At 43.4% G+C, this 17,120-nt stretch overlaps 1 protein-coding gene across 3 annotated transcripts in view; it reads right to left on the reverse strand.

Moving 5' to 3' along the window:
* TPRG1 (tumor protein p63 regulated 1) overlaps positions 1-15,200 on the reverse strand; it is a 177,237-nt gene extending 162,037 nt beyond the window's left edge. For all 3 annotated transcript variants that reach the window (XR_011487246.1, XR_011487245.1, XM_070466246.1), the window contains exon 1: positions 15,107-15,200. The gene's annotated coding sequence lies outside the window, so the exon portion shown is untranslated. The remainder of the gene's footprint in view (positions 1-15,106) is intronic.
* Positions 15,201-17,120: the final 1,920 nt, after the last annotated feature.

The following is a 17,120-nucleotide window of genomic DNA, read 5'->3' on the forward strand; positions in this document are numbered from 1 at the left end:
AAACCCTTTCACTTCTCTTGGCTTTTTGAGATAAGGCGTGACCTGCCGGGGCTGGGGGGCTGGGTTGGGGCCTGCAGTAGAGGGAGAGAAAAGGAGACATCAGATCTAATCTTGGCCTCAGTCTGCAGATCAAACTTGAACAAATCACTTCAATTCACTGAGCCTCAGTTCCTAAGCCACTGAATAGAGAAAATTACTCCTATCCCACCGTTCTTACAGTGCAGTTAAGATCAAAATCAATAGAGAGATAAGTAAGTCAGGGGATTTTATAGGCTGAAAAATGCTGGTCTACAAATATCATCAACCCTGAGCGGTTAGGAAAAAATGGAACACTTTTTTCATCGGGTCACAGAGAAGAATATGAGTCTAGATGGAAGTACAAGGCAAGCGTGGAGGGGACCTGAGACACAAGTTGGGGACAAGATAAATCAGCTCATAGAGAGAAGCCCCATCTCTTTGTAGAACCAGTGAAAAGCCACCTGGTCTTACCTGGCTAGACTCTTGCCGGTACTCACGGATGTTTTCTTCTTGGACGAAGTGGGCCAGACCACAGACAGTGGCCAGTGGAGGTGTGGCTGGCTCAGAGGAAGTCAAACAAGAGGGTGTTCTTGTGCTCTTGCCCCACTCAAGCTGAAAAAATCTTGCTCACCGACAGGGCTGAGGGTGATGTGACCAACCTTCAACAAAGGGTCAAATGAAAAGACTGGGGATGTTTACAAGGAGGAACTCCACCTGTCAGAGGCGGGGAACTGGCTTTGTGGGAAGGGCCTTTCTTGTTCTACAATGACACAGCTCTCTCTTCTGTCCTCTGCCTCAAGGAGTCCTGGATCTTTCTGCCTACTCCTTCTTTGATTCAACCCTCCTGATGGGATGGACAGAAGCAGCCTGCCATCCACTCCTCCCCAGCATCTGTATGCGCCCCCTCCACAGTAACCTTAAGCTTCAAGCTTAAGCTTGAAGACTATGTGTCTTTTATTAATGTTAATGATGGATTGATTTCTTGGATATTTATGATTTTGAGCAGCATCATCAGCTCAGGAGAGGAGAAGCATGAAGAGCAGTATGTCTATGAGAACAAACACAAACGCTCTAGTCAGTATTCCTGGTAGAGTACTTGCCACATGACACTGTTTTGCTTTTAAGTGGATGCCCCTTTTACTAGACTGTGAGTTCCTTGAGAGCAAGGGCCACGTCTTATTCTCCTATAGATTCTCCACAATGCCCAACATGTGGCAAGCACTCAATAAATACATATTGAATGATCAGTTAGTGTCTAGTTAGCTAGAGGGGTGGGATGGGGGTGGGAAAGAGGTTCAAGAGAGAGGGTATATAAACTCATGGCTGAATCATACTGTTGTACAGCAGAAACCAACATGACATCGTAAAGCAATTATCCTCCAATTAAAAATAAATTAAAAATAAATATATAAAGAAGGCCTAACGATAGGCAATAGGCTTCCCTGGTGGATCAGATAGTAGAGAAGCTGCCTGCAATGCAGGAGATCCAGGTTCAATCCCTGGGTCAGGAATATCCCCTGGGGAAGGGAATGGCAACCCACTCCAGTATTCCTGCCTGGGAAATCCTATGGACAGAGGAGCCTGGCGGGCTTCAGTCCATGGGGTCCCAAAGAGTCGGACACAGCTGAATGGCTAACACTCAGTGATAGTAAAGAGAGGATCGACATAAAGATTTGCTTTAAGTTTTTATTTGATTTATGAAAATACTTAATTGATGCTGCTTTCATTTGATTCAATAAATGAAAACATTTATCTTCACAACAAATGTGTGTGCATGCTAAGTCACTTCAGTCATTTCTAACTCTTTGCAACCCCATGCCCTGTAGTCCACTAGACTTCTGTCCATGGGATTCTCCAGGAAAGAATACTGGAGTGGGTTGTCATGCCCTCCTCCAGGGGATCTTCCTGACTCAGGGGTCCAATCCATGTCACTCATGTCTCCTGCATTGGGAATTGGGTTCTTTACCACTAGCCACACCTGGAAAGCCCAAAACAAACATTTCTCTTTTAAAAAAAAAGAATTAGTATCTATTTAATGAATTCTGTTCTGCCATTTAATGACTTTGCAACCTGTGGAAAGCCATATATTAACCATTCTAAGCTGATATTTCTGTAAATTGGGGATATCATTCCTCTTTCCAAGATGTGAATGCAATTTGCAAGGCAGCCTATCAAAATGCATATAGGATAAGACTTAACATGGCGACACTTGCTAGAAAATGTAATTGAATATTAATGAATTGATCTGAGGGCTTCCTTGGTAGCTTGGTCTTCCCTGGTGACTCAGATTGTAAAGAACCAGCCTGCAATGAGGGAGACCTGGGTTCGATCCCTGGGTTGGGAAAATCCCCCAGAGGAGGAAATGGCAATCCACTCCAGTATTCCAGCCTGGAGAATTTCATGGACAGGGAGCCTACTGGGCTACAGTCTATGGTGTCACAGAGTTGGACATGACTGAGTGACTTTCACTTCACTGGTAGCTCAGTTGGTAAAGAATCTGCTTGCAATGCAGGAGAGCCAGGTTCAATCCCTGGTCGAGAAGATCCCCTGGAGAAGAAAATGGCAATCCACTGCAGTATTCTTGCCTGGGAAATTCCATGGACAGAGGAGCCTGGCAAACTACAGTCCATGGGGTTGCAAGAGTCAGACACAATGATCTTGAAACCCAAACAAGAGTTTACTACTTAGAGAGTCAGTGTAAAGTAAAATATGAGCTATGAAGAGACTCATAGGTCCACATGTTTTTTTACAAGTCTCCACAATGCCTATGGCTTCCCAGGTGGTTCAGTGATAAGGAATCTACCTGCCAGGGCAGGAGACACAGGAGACATGGGTTCAATCCCTGGGTTGGGAAGATGTGGAGGAGGAAATGGCAACTCACTCCAGTATTCTTGCCTGGAAAGTCCCATGGACAGAGGAGCCCAATGGGCTACAATCCATGAGGTTGCAAAGAGTCGGACACAATGGAACAACCAAGCACCACACATACAATGCCTGTGATGTAATCAGTTTATGCTTTCATTCAATAAGTAGGTAACTGAGCAAGGACCTTGGCCATTGTCAGTTCTCAGAGCAGACAAGGACAGGAAAATGAACCAGACATAGTCTCTGGCATAAGGAGTTCAGGAAGATGAAATATATAGAAAATGATGAGCACCTGAGAGGAGATCAGAACCAGAGCTGTGGGAAGCCACAGGAAAGAGCAATCTCTGGAGGCTTCATAGAGGAAGAAGCAGCCTTAGCTCTAGGGGTTGTAAAGAAGAGCTGGAATTTCAACAAGCGCTGATGGTGGAACTGAATATAAATGTTAACTGTGAGATGGACTTAGCCACTGTTCCCTGACCTCACTGATTTATGTTCTCCTTAATATAGACTCCAGGATGAAAAGCATTTCACATAACTGGTATGTAGGTCACACTACTTACGCGCCACAAAACTACAGGGCAATTAGAAGTAATTGCAAGACAAATACTGTTCCCACTTGGCTCCAAGTGTCTTTATGATGGCTCAGGATGGGGGCAAAAATCGAGAAGGAGCATAAAGATGCTGAATCCCAGCCTGATCATTTAAGAGTGGGACCAACCAATGCATTGTTATCAAAGTTACTGCTGTATCGATTTAGTTTAAAGAGCAAGAGACTATGAAAAGACACCATGGGTCCACGTGGAAGCTATCTAATGATCACTGGGGTTCCAGGGGCTGCCGAACCCTCCTCCCAGCTCCTGCTACAGTCCTGTCACATTGCACCCGGTAGGAACTGAACAGGAAGCGATCCATCCAGAAAGGACATGAGCAGAAGAAAGAGCATCATAGAAAACACGGGCTCTGGTTCCTCGTCTGCCACTCATGGGGATCATCTGCAAGTAGCTTAGTCTTTCCCAAGCCTGGTTTCCTCTTCTGTGCAATGGGAATTATAATACAGATCCTACTGCCATCCCTGGATGAAATTCTGGAGGTGATGCCCGTCCTGTAAATGCCAACATTTAGGCATGAATGGGCAGTGCTATTATGATGGGACATATGATGACACAGGGGATTTGCCTCATGTCTACTGTTTCCAGTTATATCACAAGCTATGTACAGATCTTCTGGTGGATGAGAATATAATCACCAGTTGAGGAGCAGAGAATCACAGAAAACGTGTACTGGGTAGGTACTTAGAGATCATTTCTTTTGGAGCATCATCCCTTCTCCCTCTTCTGCAACAGCCTTTACGACTGATTCCCCTTCCTCCTCTATTTCAATCCTGCGCTCCCTGGGAAGGAATGCAGGTTGTTTCTTGTTTGGGTAAGGGAACACTAGTCTGTTAGACCTCCTCCCCTCCTGCCATTTTTCAGATGGAGATGGAGAAACACCCCATGTACACACAGCTGGCCCTCATCCTGGCCTCCGCAGGGCTGTTCTCTTTCATACGTGCTGGGGGCAGCAGACAGGCAAGAGAAAACCGGAGGAGGCATGGATCCTCACTATGTCTGAACCAGAACCACCTCCACTCTAGGTTGCCCCCCTCCCCCGCCCCGGTGCAGAGAAGGATTGGTACGTAGCCATGCATCACCAGGGTAAATAGATTCTGTCTATAAGAATCCCACATCCCCACTCCCCAGCTATGCGCTCTCCCCAGGAGTCTTTTGGGAAAGAGGAGCACAGCAATGATGAATAGATCCAGGCAGCAGTTGCTGAAGCAAATAGGAACCAGCAGGCCAGTAATCAACAAGAAGTACAATGAATATATTATAGTGAATTTCTCCTTTTCTGGAGTTCCAATAGCACACAGCAGGCATCACTAGTATTATTCTTAATTGTGGTTAGTTTCCTCTCATGACAGTAGTTGTCTACTTTCTGTAAAGGTAGGGGTGATGTTGTAAATATTCTTTTCAGGATTTAGTATAATAGAGGAGCTAGAGGTACCACCCAGTAAGACAACAGAGGTGCCCAAGAGATGCCTGATAGATGGAAGAATGAACAAACGCATGAATATATGATCTACTATCTCCTTTTCTGGTTCCATGAGGTTGATGCCTGAGAGATGACAAGCAGGAGAAAGAGGCAGTAAGCTCCCCTGTGATTTTGACACGGAACTAAACTCAGCCCAGAGCATCTTTTCTTCCTCTCTCTATTTACTCCGGACAATCTGTCCTTTATCAGATGACCTCAAGTCTGGTTGGAAAATATCATCTTCTTCCAGTTTTGTTTTGCTGCACAGACATTTGTCTGCTTTGCTGTATGTTGTACATGCAGTAGGGCTCAGACAAATTTCTTCAGCTTTCTAAACTGTTTTGTTTCCTCCATTCAATTATCATTTATCCCTTTTCCTTCCTGCACCTCACTCTTATTCCCAAGTTCCCATTTAATCCACAATGAGAGGACACAATTGTGCTGTTACTCAGCTTCAGGCTGAGAAAGAACATGGAGGCTGGAAGGTCTGAGATTTAGATCCCATTTGCCACCACCAAGTAGTGTGACCTCCCACCAATCACCTTTGCTATCTGGGTCTGCTTCTTTGCAAAATATTTGCCACAGAATCTCAAAGCCATGGCTTGAAACTCTCAGGGCCCCAAGCTGTAGTCACCCTTGTGCTATCTTCCACATTTAGTGCAGCTTGGGCAGGCTTCTTGTTTTTGGCTTGGGTTGGAGGCAGTGGTCTGGTGTCTATTGGCTGAGTGAAGTCCCTTCCCTCTCTGCCTCAGATCCCCACTCCACAGCTTGAGCCGTCACCACCCAGAGCAGACTCGCAGGACTGCAGTCTGAAAGTGGCACATGCCCTGGCATACAGAAGGGCCCCACGCATGGTTTTGCCCTGCTGCCACCGATTTGAGAGTCTTGATAATTCCAGACCATAGTACCTGTCTCCTGAGAAACCTGTATGCAAGTCAAGAAGCAACCGAACTTCACATGAACAAATGACTGGTTCAAAATTGGGAAAAGAATAAGACAAGGCAGTATACTGTCACCTTGCTTATTTAACTTATGTGCAGAGCGCATCATGAGGAATGCTGGGCTAGATGAATCACAGGCTGGAATCAAGATTGCTGGGAGAAATACCAACAACCTCAGATATGTAGACGATATCACTCTAATGGCAGAAAGTGAAGAGAAACTAAAGAGCCTCTTGATGAAAGTGAAAAGGCTGGCTTGAAACTCAACATTCAAAAAACTAAGATTGTGGCATCCAGTTCCATCACTTCGCAGCATATTGATGGGGAAAAAATGGAAACCTTGGCAGGTTTTATTTTCTTGGGCTCCAAAAATCACTGTGGATGGTGACTCTGGCTGTGAAATTAAAAGACACTTGCCCCTGAAAGAAAAGCTATGACAAACTTAGACAGCATATTAAAAAGCAAAGATATCACTTTGCCAACAAAGGACCAAATAGTTAAAGCTATGGTTTTTCCAGTAGTTATGTATGGATCTGACAGTCTGACCCTAAAGAAGGCTGAGCATCGAAGAACTGATGCTTTTGAACTGTGGTGTTGGAGAAGACTCTTGAGAGTACCTTGAACTGCAAGGAGATCAAACCAGGCAATCATAAAAGAAATCAACCCTTACTATTCATTGGAAGGACTGATAGCTGAAGCTCCAATACTTTGGTTACCTAATGTGAAGAGTCAACTCATTGGGAAAGACTCTGAGGCTGGGAAACTCTGAGGGCAGGAGGAGAAGAGGGCGGTAAAGGATGAGATGGTTAGATAGCATCACTGACTCATAAATTTGAACAAACTCCGGGAGATAGTGAAGGACAGGGAAGTCTGTCATGCTACAGTCCATGGGGTCACAACGAGTTGGACACGACTGAATGACTGAACAACACAATAATTTTTGAATGAAGGGCCTGCATTTTCATCCTGCACTGGGATCTCAAACTATGTCGACATTCCTGCCCCTCCTCTTCTACCCCCACTACCCCAAAGCAAGAGAACTAAGGAGCCTCAGGAAGAAGGAAACAATGGCACAGCTCTGCCAGTTAGGGATGGCTGTGATGGGACCGCCCCAACGAAGAGCCTACCTGTGGAACACCCTTCCTTATACATACACAACCTAAGAAAGGATGATGACATGAAACTTGCCACAGGCCCCACCTCTATCAACATTTTCCTTCTTGAGAGGCTCCTGAGCCTGACTCAGGCCAAGGAGTGGCTCACCATTCCTGCTAAGCACTGGGCTCCTCCCTGCTTTCAGGTGGAAATGCAGGTTGCCTTGGAGTAGAAACCATCCAGTCACCACCCAACATCACAGAGCTGGGCAGGATCTGAGAGCAGAACCCAGGCAGCTATAACAACCCACCTTCCTGCATCAGTGAAACAAACTGCCCCAGGTTAGAGAATGGACTGACCCAAGTTCACACTGAGTCAGTTTCCCAGGCTGCTTTTGGCATTAATTCTCCTTCAGATTTCTTCCTCTTTCTATATATTTGAGATCTACAGAGAAAAACAAACAAATCTGTTCTTCTGTCACACAGATAACACACTCCCACACCCAGTGCAGAGACTTGCAGATTCTGACGCTCAATTTATATTGGCCAGATTAAATGAAAGATGATCCTGGTATCTTAAAACTGCAGCAAGATGAAATGATCACCTTGGCTCTCTTCTTCTATCCCAAATTCTTCTGAGAGCCTCAGTCATTTTACATGTCTCAGGGGAAAAGAAATCTAAGGAGGAGGCAAAGCTTGACAAAATTTAAACATGTCAATAAACAGTGTGTGATAAACTACAATGCAAACAGAGACACACTTTTGAAGCATTGAGACTCGAAGGAAAATAGGAAGAGCACTAGTTAGGATGAAAAGGATTATGCATCTGTGTAGGCACAGAAAGGTACTTCTGGGTCTTAGCTCACTAGCTTTCTGGGTGATCTTAGGCAAGTACATCTCTGGGAGAGTGTCTCTCTGGCCTTTGGCCTACTGGTCAACCACTTGAGGAAGCTTGGACACACACACAGTGAAGTCCTTTCAAGGGCTGGCATTCTGTGGTTCTAAGTATCAACTGGTATCACCTCCATATCAGTGTCAGGACTTTAAGACTGATTTACAGAGGAAGATTACCTTCCAGAACCTAAGTTAGTGCAAAATAATGAAAGCAGCAAAAGAATTCAATTCAGAAAGTTGAGTTCTGACTACAGGGAGTGATTCAAAGAAGAAACTGCTATGGAATTCTGATGCAAAGAGAGAACACACTTCTGAGGGACAAAAGTAAGTTGGGGTGGGTATCTGAGGAGGGACCTTGGGCAAGGAGGCTCCCATTCCCTCGTGACTCAGTTTGGACTGACCAGCCCCTCCCCACCAAGCACAGTCACTTGAACAGTCTAGTCACTCTGCTCGGCTGGAATGTGTGACAATGGAGAGAGCAGTAGACTCTGAGGGTAAGACCTTGTTACTGAGTAGGTTTGAACAGTAGGCCAAGGTGTTCTTAATTTTCATCTTTATTATGTTTTAGGGACCGTGTTTCATGATTGTCATGACATTTGAGGAGTTCCTGTGAGCTGTGTCCAGATGGCAAACAAGACAGCCTCAAATATCCTCCTCCCCAAATCCCATGGGGAAGGAGAAAGAATGTGCCTTTTCATCTGACTTGGTCCCTGACTCAGCCACACTCCTGCCACATGAGCAATGTGGCACATCAGCAATTTTCTGTGACATCTGAACCAAAGCTAGAACCACAGTGTGAGCTTTGTGACCCAAGTCTCAGGCCAGACCTTCAGCCCAGGGCATCCTTCAGGACCAGGGCCAGGAAAGACAGCCCTGAAGATAACATCTGATGTGTGAGCAGAGTCTGTACTACTGGCCTGAGAACTTGCCCTTAAAAATGCATATTAAATAGGAAAAGGAGTACATCAAGGCAGTATATTGTCACCCTGCTTATTTAACTTATATGCAGAGTACATCATGAGAAACGCTGGGCTGGATGAAGCACAAGCTGGAATCAAGATTGCCAGGAGAAATATCAATAACCTCAGATATGTAGATGACACCACCTTTATGGCAGAAAGTGAAGAAGAACTAAAGAGCCTCTTGATGAAAGCAAAAGAGGAGAGCGAAAAAGTTGGCTTGAAGCTCAACATTCAGAAAACTACAATCATGGCATCCGGTCCCATCACTTCATGGCAAATAGATGGGGAAACAGTGGAAACAGTGGCAGACTTTATTTTTGGGGGCTCCAAAATCACTGCAGGCGGTGATTACAGCCATGAAATTAAAATATGCTTACTCCTTGGTAGGAAAGTTATGACCAACCTAGACAGCATACTAAAAAGCAGAGACATTATTTTGCCAACAAAGGTCCATCTAGTCAAGGTTATGATTTTTCCAGTGGTCATGTATGGATGTGAGAGTTGCACTATAAAGAAACCTGAACACTGAAGAATTGATGCTTTTGAACTGTGATGTTGGAGAGGATGCTTGAGAGTCCCTTGGACTGCAAGGAGATCCAACCAGTCCATCCTAAAGGAGATCAGTCCTGGGTGTTCACTGGAAGGACTGATGTTGAAGCTGAAATTCCAATAGTTTGGCCACCTGATGCAAAGAGTTGACTCATTGGAACAGACCCTGATGCTGAGAAAGATTGAGGGCAGGAGGAGAAGGAGACGACAGAGGATGAGGTGGTTAGATGGTATCACTGACTCAATGGACATGAGTTTGGGTGGACTCCAGGAGTTGGTGATGGACAGGGAGGCCTGGCGTTCTGCAATTCATGGGGTCGCAAAGAGTCGGACACGACTGAATGACTGAACTGAACTGATTCCTGATTTATTAGATGAGAACCCCTGGGTGGGCCCAGGAATCTCTGTGTTAGGAAGTTCTGCCCGATAGCTGTACTGCACAGAAAAGCTTGAGAAGTAGAGTGTTTCATTTCCTCAATCTACTGTTAGAAATCTCCAACAGGGAACAGACTATGAAGAACTCAAGGACAAGAGCTTAGAAGCGGAATCATTTCCTGCTGCAAGGAGGCAGTGGTGAAACACACACATCTGGATGATAGGCAGAGGGGAGTGTGTGATAAAGTTAGAAGACAGGTAATTTGTACATAGGTGACCCAGAGCCCTTTAATTTCTGTCTTGCTCCTGATTGTAGGATGCAAGAGCTCCTAGGTGAACTTTGAGTTTCAACACCTACATCCCAAATCCTTAGCTGGGTTTCTGTTCTCTTACTGCCTGATTAAACACAAGAGAAGTTTTTGCTTAGCAACAATAATAAGAAAAAAAGATGCAAGGGACAGGGGCCAGAGCCACCTGCATGATGTGAAGGTTCACAGAAGAGAAAGCCTGAAGGCTCTTGTGAAGGGAAGGAGCCTGGCCATCCATGCCTCTAAAGAGGCCCCCCCACATCTTCAGGGTGTGGGGCCAGTGAGGACAAGCTTCCTCTCCCTGAAGTTTTCGTAAAGCACCCAGGTGACGTGGAGACTGCAAAGGGAACCTGCCACACAACATGCCATATCCGTTTTCAGAGGGTGTCAACACCCTCCTTCCCACACCTGCTATTCCCAAATATCACAACCTGATTTTTTTCTCCAACCTCCTGTCTTGATGATGATGATTAAATATTCATGGGATGCTGTGATGCCAGCATACTTTGTGAAATTTCAGAAACCTTTTTTTTTTTAAACGGAAGCTTTTCTTTTTTATTTCAGATGATCCCAATTTTGAAGAGAGGTAGAAAGAAAGACAAATGCCAGTAACTCAAAAACTAGAAACTGTACCAAAAAAGCTAGCATCCTAAGTTTTCACGATTGTGTCTCAAGTTCACAGTGCCCCACTTTAAGAAGAAGAGGAAAGCACAGGATCTAGAAATCAGAGATCCAGGAGTTGTTCCTATTACAAAAGAATTTTTCATTTTACCATGGGGTTCATTTAAATAGCAAACTTCCCAACTCTAGGTAAAATATTATATAGGCAAATTTATTTATGTATGTATTTATCATTTAATTATTATGCAAAAATATGTTCACCTTATTTGAGGAAAAAAATGTATATATTTTGAAATCAGAGTCTGCTAGCTAAAGGCATCATCTTACCCAGCTGTTTTCAAAATGAGTTTCAGGGAGCCCTGAGGTTCCTGCCAAGATGCCTCTGGGGCCACCCTGAGACACAGGCTGAGCCCGCAAGGCGGAGCTAGGCAGTGCCCACCTCAGATCGCCCAGCACAGTTCTACTCCCCCCAGATATGTATCAGAGGTACATGTAATGTTTAGCTTTTAAGAAGTTGAGGGAAGGTATCCAAAGCACTCACAGAAGACTAATTCCTTAATTTTACATTTTGGAAAATGAATAGAGAAGTGATTTTCCCAAAGTCATATTACATTTTAGCTTCACTCCAGTGTTTCCTCTTACACTGTAACTTGTTGCCCCACAGAACTCTCAAAATTTGATTAAGGAAACTTGTTTGTCTCCTAGAAACATTAGCACCTAAGTCTGAAACTAGTCAATCATTAAAATAACCAGAAGAACCAGCTCAGAAATAATCAGAAACTGAAGGTAAATTGCAAAACATTTTCTTGTTGAACAAGCCTGACATTCTCAAAGGTCTCCAGATGAGCTGGATAATGTCAGTGTTGATCACAGCTCTGTCTTGAATCACAACACAGATAACTTGAGCTAGCACCTTCTAAAATGTTATTCAAAATACCAGCTAAACAAAGTGCCTCCATCAGGTTGAATCAATGCCTCAGTGAGAAGCAGTCACTCAGAGGAAAAAGTAGTAATGAGAACCTTATGTTGGATCAACTTGTGCCCTATATTTATTTATTTCTAATTATTTAACAGATACCTATATGCTGCTTGCTCTGTGCTGGGAACTGTCAAAAGCACCTTACAAATATTAATCATTTCATTCCTATAAAAATGCTGTAAGGAAGGTACTATATATCATTGCCATTTCAGAGGTGAGAAAACTGCTTACAAAGAGGCTGTGTGTTGTGCTTAATCGCTCAGTCATATCTGACTCTTTGCAACCTCATGGATTTTAGCCCGCTAGGCTCCTCTGTCCATGGGGATTCTCCAGGCAAGAATACTGGAGTGGGTTGCCATGCCCTCATCCAGAGGATCTTCCCAACCCAGGGATCAAACCCACATCTCCTGCATTGCAGGCAGATTCTTTACCTTGTAGCTGAGCTACAAGGGGAGCCCCACAAAGAGACTAAGTGACCCTTAGTTACAACTAGTACACAGCTGTTCAGAGTGATAAGTCCCAAAGACACACCCTAGGTCACATGCAACACAAAAGGTGCTATATCATCACTTGTGATATAGCAAGCTTCCCCAAATTTACTCCAAGACCTCTAAAAGCAAAGCCTATTAGAATCTGTGCCATTAATATCATTATTGGGCTTCCCAGGTAGCGCTAGTGGTAAAGAACCTGCCTGCCAATGCAGGATACATGAGACCCAGGTTTGATCCCTGGGTTGGGAAGATCCCCTAGAGAAGGAAATGGCAACCCACTCCAGAATTCATCCCTGGAGAATCCCATGGACAGAGGAGCCTGGCAGGCTACAGTTCATAGGATCGCAAAGAGTCAGACATGACTACAATGACTGAGCACTATAATTATTAACAATCAGCTGATAATATCATCTAATATAAATAGCTTTTACTCTGCCAGCACTGCTTTAATATTAATACTTACAGACATCACAAGCCTATTAGGGAGAAATCTTCATTAGACCCATTTTGCTGCTGAGGGAAGAAACACAGAAACGTTATGAAATATGCCAGAAATCATGGGAACCTAAAAAGGTAGAATTGGAATTCAAAAGCAGATTTATCTCACTACATGATGTGTATTCTAGCAGAGTTCTTTAATTGACTCCTGCAGATTTGTTTGTTTTGCCCACAGTGTTTTTTACAATTTTTTTGAATGAGATGCTAAAATCTACTAATTGAGAAGTTTCAATGAAAAATCCAGAATTGCTAGATGCTTCCGTCTTTAGAGGAGGCTTCCACTTCTCCATCATCACATATCCAGCCAGCTTCCTGCCTTTATGCTATTAGCCTGCCTCCTCGAAGCACTTGAGCTTGAGCCATTGAGCAGGATATTCCAGGAGGCTCCAGAGTACCTCCTAGGAGGCACTCTGCAAGTGATCCCTGGCACAACCCTCAGATTTTTTCAAACTTGAGAAATGTATGGACCCATTTACAAGGGAAAAAAAAAAAACAAATAGTGGCATAAAACTCTGAAATACACCAAAAACCTTTGAGAGTCAGCAGAGTTCTATTCAAATGTCACTATATTAAAATGTAATCACTGTGACCTACACAGATATTCTCAACTGCACACCATAAAAAGTGATACAACTTGTCATTTCTATTAACACTGAAACAACACAAAATTGTAAAGCTTCTATAGCATAATGCTTTCAAGGGTAATCATCCATGATGTAACATGTATCAATCTTTTCTTTTTAGGGCTAAATAATTATTCCACTGTTTGACTAGACCAGATTTTGTTTATCCATTCATCCATCTAGGTTTGCCTGGGGCTGGGTGAAAGGGGGAGTGAGAGTGATGCTTAATAATTATGGATTTCCTTTTGGGATGATGGAGAAGTTCTGAAACCAGATAGACAATGGTGGCACAACACGTAAATACATTTGATAGTTAAATGGTAATTTTATGTTATGTGAATTTACCTGCAATTAAAAAAAAACTCTAATAGCACATGAAACTTCCAAAAAAACTGACTTCAAAGAAACAGAAATCAAAGTTAATTTATTTACGTTCCTTATTTGATAGACTTACATGTACTCTGGTCTTTTTTAACCTAGAAACTAGCATCACTGATATGAACCGTTAGAATCTCATTGTGTTTACTTTAAATCCATCTGCTCAGTTCTCCTAGTTGTATCTTATATTCATAGCAGTCTGGATTAAACTGTCTTCAAATGATTTCTGAGGCTTTCTCACCTCTGTGTCCTGACACATCTGCTTGACTTAGAATTTGGAATGCTGCCATACCAACCATCAAAGACCCAGGTAAATACCATTACCTGGTCATTACTAGAGTCAGATGTAAACATCATTTCTGATACAACTTATTGTATCATTCTTGCCCTGCTCAGAAAAACTCTCAGTGTTTCCTCACTACAAACTAAACTGAGTACAAAATTATTATCCTGTCATTTAAAATGATCAACAATCATGCCTCACATTTATTCCCCATTATGTCCCTTCATATACCATATATTCCATCCAAACCAAACTGTCACCATTCCCCAAATGTGTCTCATGCACTTCCACACCCAAACCTTTTCTCAGGATGTTCCCTCTACCTGGAGCCCCTCCCTCTAGAGGAAGTCTTCCCAGCTCTAGGAGTATTCCCAGCTGACTTCTCCACTGAACTTCCTCCAGTCGTCACCATCCTGCCACAGCTCAGGTGCTACCTGCCTTGATTTTGAACCTTTACATTCTCTCACCTCTTTTCCAGCATGAACAGTTTGTCTCATCGTGAAATTATTTCCAGACTGTGGAAATATATATTTCAATCTGGAAACTCTTTGAGAGAAGAACTGTCACATTAATCACGGTAAGTACCATCATCCCTGGCATATAATAGGTGCTCAATTAACATTTATTTCATGGAAAGGAATGCCATAATATGGAACAAATAAAAGGTAAAAAAAAAAAAAAAAAAAAAAACAGATAAAGAACCTAGGCTCAATCATTGCATTTAGCCCTACTGTCAGGATTTTGGCTTCCCAGATGGCTTAGTGGTAAAAGAATCTGCCTGCCATGCAGGAGACACCAGTTTGATCCCTCCGTTGGGAAGAGGAATCCTGGAGGAGGAAATAGCAACCCAATCCAGCATTCTTGCCTGGAGAATCCATGGACAGAGGAGCCTAGCGGACTACAGTCCATGGGGTCATCACAAAGAGTCGGACATGACTTAGCAGCTGAGCACACATGCAAGTCAGGATTTTGAGCCTAGAAAATAAAATCTTTTGCACAGTCATGACACCTGAAGAAAAAATTGGGTTGGCCAAAAAGTCCATCTGGGTTTTCCATAAGATGTTATGGAAAAACTCAAATGAAATTTTTGGCCAACCTAACAGTTGGTGTGGAGAGACAGGCAGATGTGGATAAGAAGAACAGAAGGATGAACTTACTATTTTTTAAGCTGAGAGGGCAAGCACTCTGCTGGGCAGTTGATGTATTTGTATCATTGGGTTCTCACAAGATCCCTCCATGTGATGGCTGAAGAAACTGAGGAGAAACAAGAGGGAATGCATAAGTTGCCCAAGGTCACACGCCTGTTAGACAGTCTAACGCCTGTCTCCCCATACTGTGCTGTCTCCCCATACCACACTGTTTCTCATAACAAAAGAAAGGGCAGAGAGGCCATGCCAATTCCCTCTAATCTTGCCCTCTATGGTGATCTACCTCAGCAGTTACATGCAATTTAAAAAAGTAATAATAAAGGCTGACACCATTTATATATCCACCATGTACTCAATGAATAGGTACTTTACACACACTGTCCTAAATTTTCCAACCATCCCATGAGGTTGGTATTATGCATATCAATATGAGGAAGGAAACTGAAGTTTTTTATGTGTTCAGGGTCATGCAACAGTACAAAGCCAAAAATCCTACCCAGATCTCTATGGGGTGCCTCTTCTCCATAGATTCTAGCCATAAGGGATTCTCAAAAAAAAAAAAAGAAAAAATTACCCTAGACGGAATCAGTGTTTTGAATATGAAAGACACAAAAATTTTCCATTTGGTAATCTGTATTTTTATCCCCCAGAGAAGAACATACATGGAAACAGGTCTGGCAGGTGAAGAAGTTGGGACAACACCAGCATCCCAACGCTTCCTCTGAGCTTTAATCTTTCCCTGGAGTTCTTTTATTTTGATTCCCGTTGCTACCACCAAGTTAAGTCCCCATCTCCTAGGGCTGGGGAGGCAGAGAGGATGAGAGAGAAATACTTTCCCTCTTTTCCTCTCAGCTCAAGGTAAACATAATCTTTCTCCTTGTTTTTCTTCACACAACTGAGACAGGCTGACATATTCAAGATGAAATTTATCAAACACTAAGAAAAACCTAAATGTAAATAAAGAAAATAAAAACAGCACAAAATAGATGACTGGTCCTAAGACTTTTAATGAAAGAAGGAGTTTACTGAGCACCAAAGTCTATTGCATTCCCAAACATTATCATAAATAATAAACCAGCATCAGCACATTGCATGGGGTCCCACCCACTTGATGGCCAAGTGGCATTGTCTTCCCACTTTGAAGAAGAAATCACCCAATCAAATACCCAGAATCAACTCACAGACTGCCTAGGGGCCTCCCACTCAGTTTTATTCTTCCTTCAGAAAAATCAGCTCATAGATCATTTGTCAAGAGGAACTAACTGACATTCTGGACATTTGTAAGTCCCAACGAGGTCTGCAGCCCTTCTCAGTTGGGGCTGACAACTCTACCCACTTCCTTCTCAGCCTTCAGTCAACCCCTCCACCCACCAGCCCACCCATCCACCAGAGACGTGTTCCTTTGAAATTTGAATTTTAGAGTTTATTATGACATGAAGCAGAGAGTAGCAGTATTTGAGAAGGCCACCTCCTACACTCCTTTGCAATGCTCACAAGATTTTTGACAGTGGATCTTCACAGCTCACAAATTCCATGAAAAAACATTCTATCAAAGCATCACCTACCACAACAGTTTATCCCCAGGACTGTGGGTATGAATCTGCAGGTCCTGAGAGAAACAGAAGCCCTGCTTCTCATTTCCCAACCCACAGTGCACTCCTAAGACCAAGAACAACAAGAGGACTGGAAAACACCAGCCACTGAATCAAATCATTCCTGTTGGGAACTCATGGCTGACTTCCGGTTGTTGGTAATAACAATGACAAGAACATGCAAATAACAGTATTGGCATGAGCAAACACTGCTGCCTTATATTAGCCTATGAAAGCTTCCCATCTCTCAACTCAGTTGGGCTTCCTGTCAGTCCTAAGAAAACACCAGAGCCGGGTCCTTCGTCTCGCCAGCCTGCTCTTCCAGAGTTCTCTCTCGCTTTCTCCCATCTTTCCCCTCTCTGTGACCCTGACCCACCATGCTTGCTTATGTTTCTCTGATTTTGTCCATCTGATTCCTTCTACCTGAAACA

Source organism: Odocoileus virginianus, chromosome 4 (assembly GCF_023699985.2).
Source record: "Odocoileus virginianus isolate 20LAN1187 ecotype Illinois chromosome 4, Ovbor_1.2, whole genome shotgun sequence".
In the NCBI taxonomy this organism is placed as follows: domain Eukaryota; kingdom Metazoa; phylum Chordata; class Mammalia; order Artiodactyla; family Cervidae; genus Odocoileus; species Odocoileus virginianus.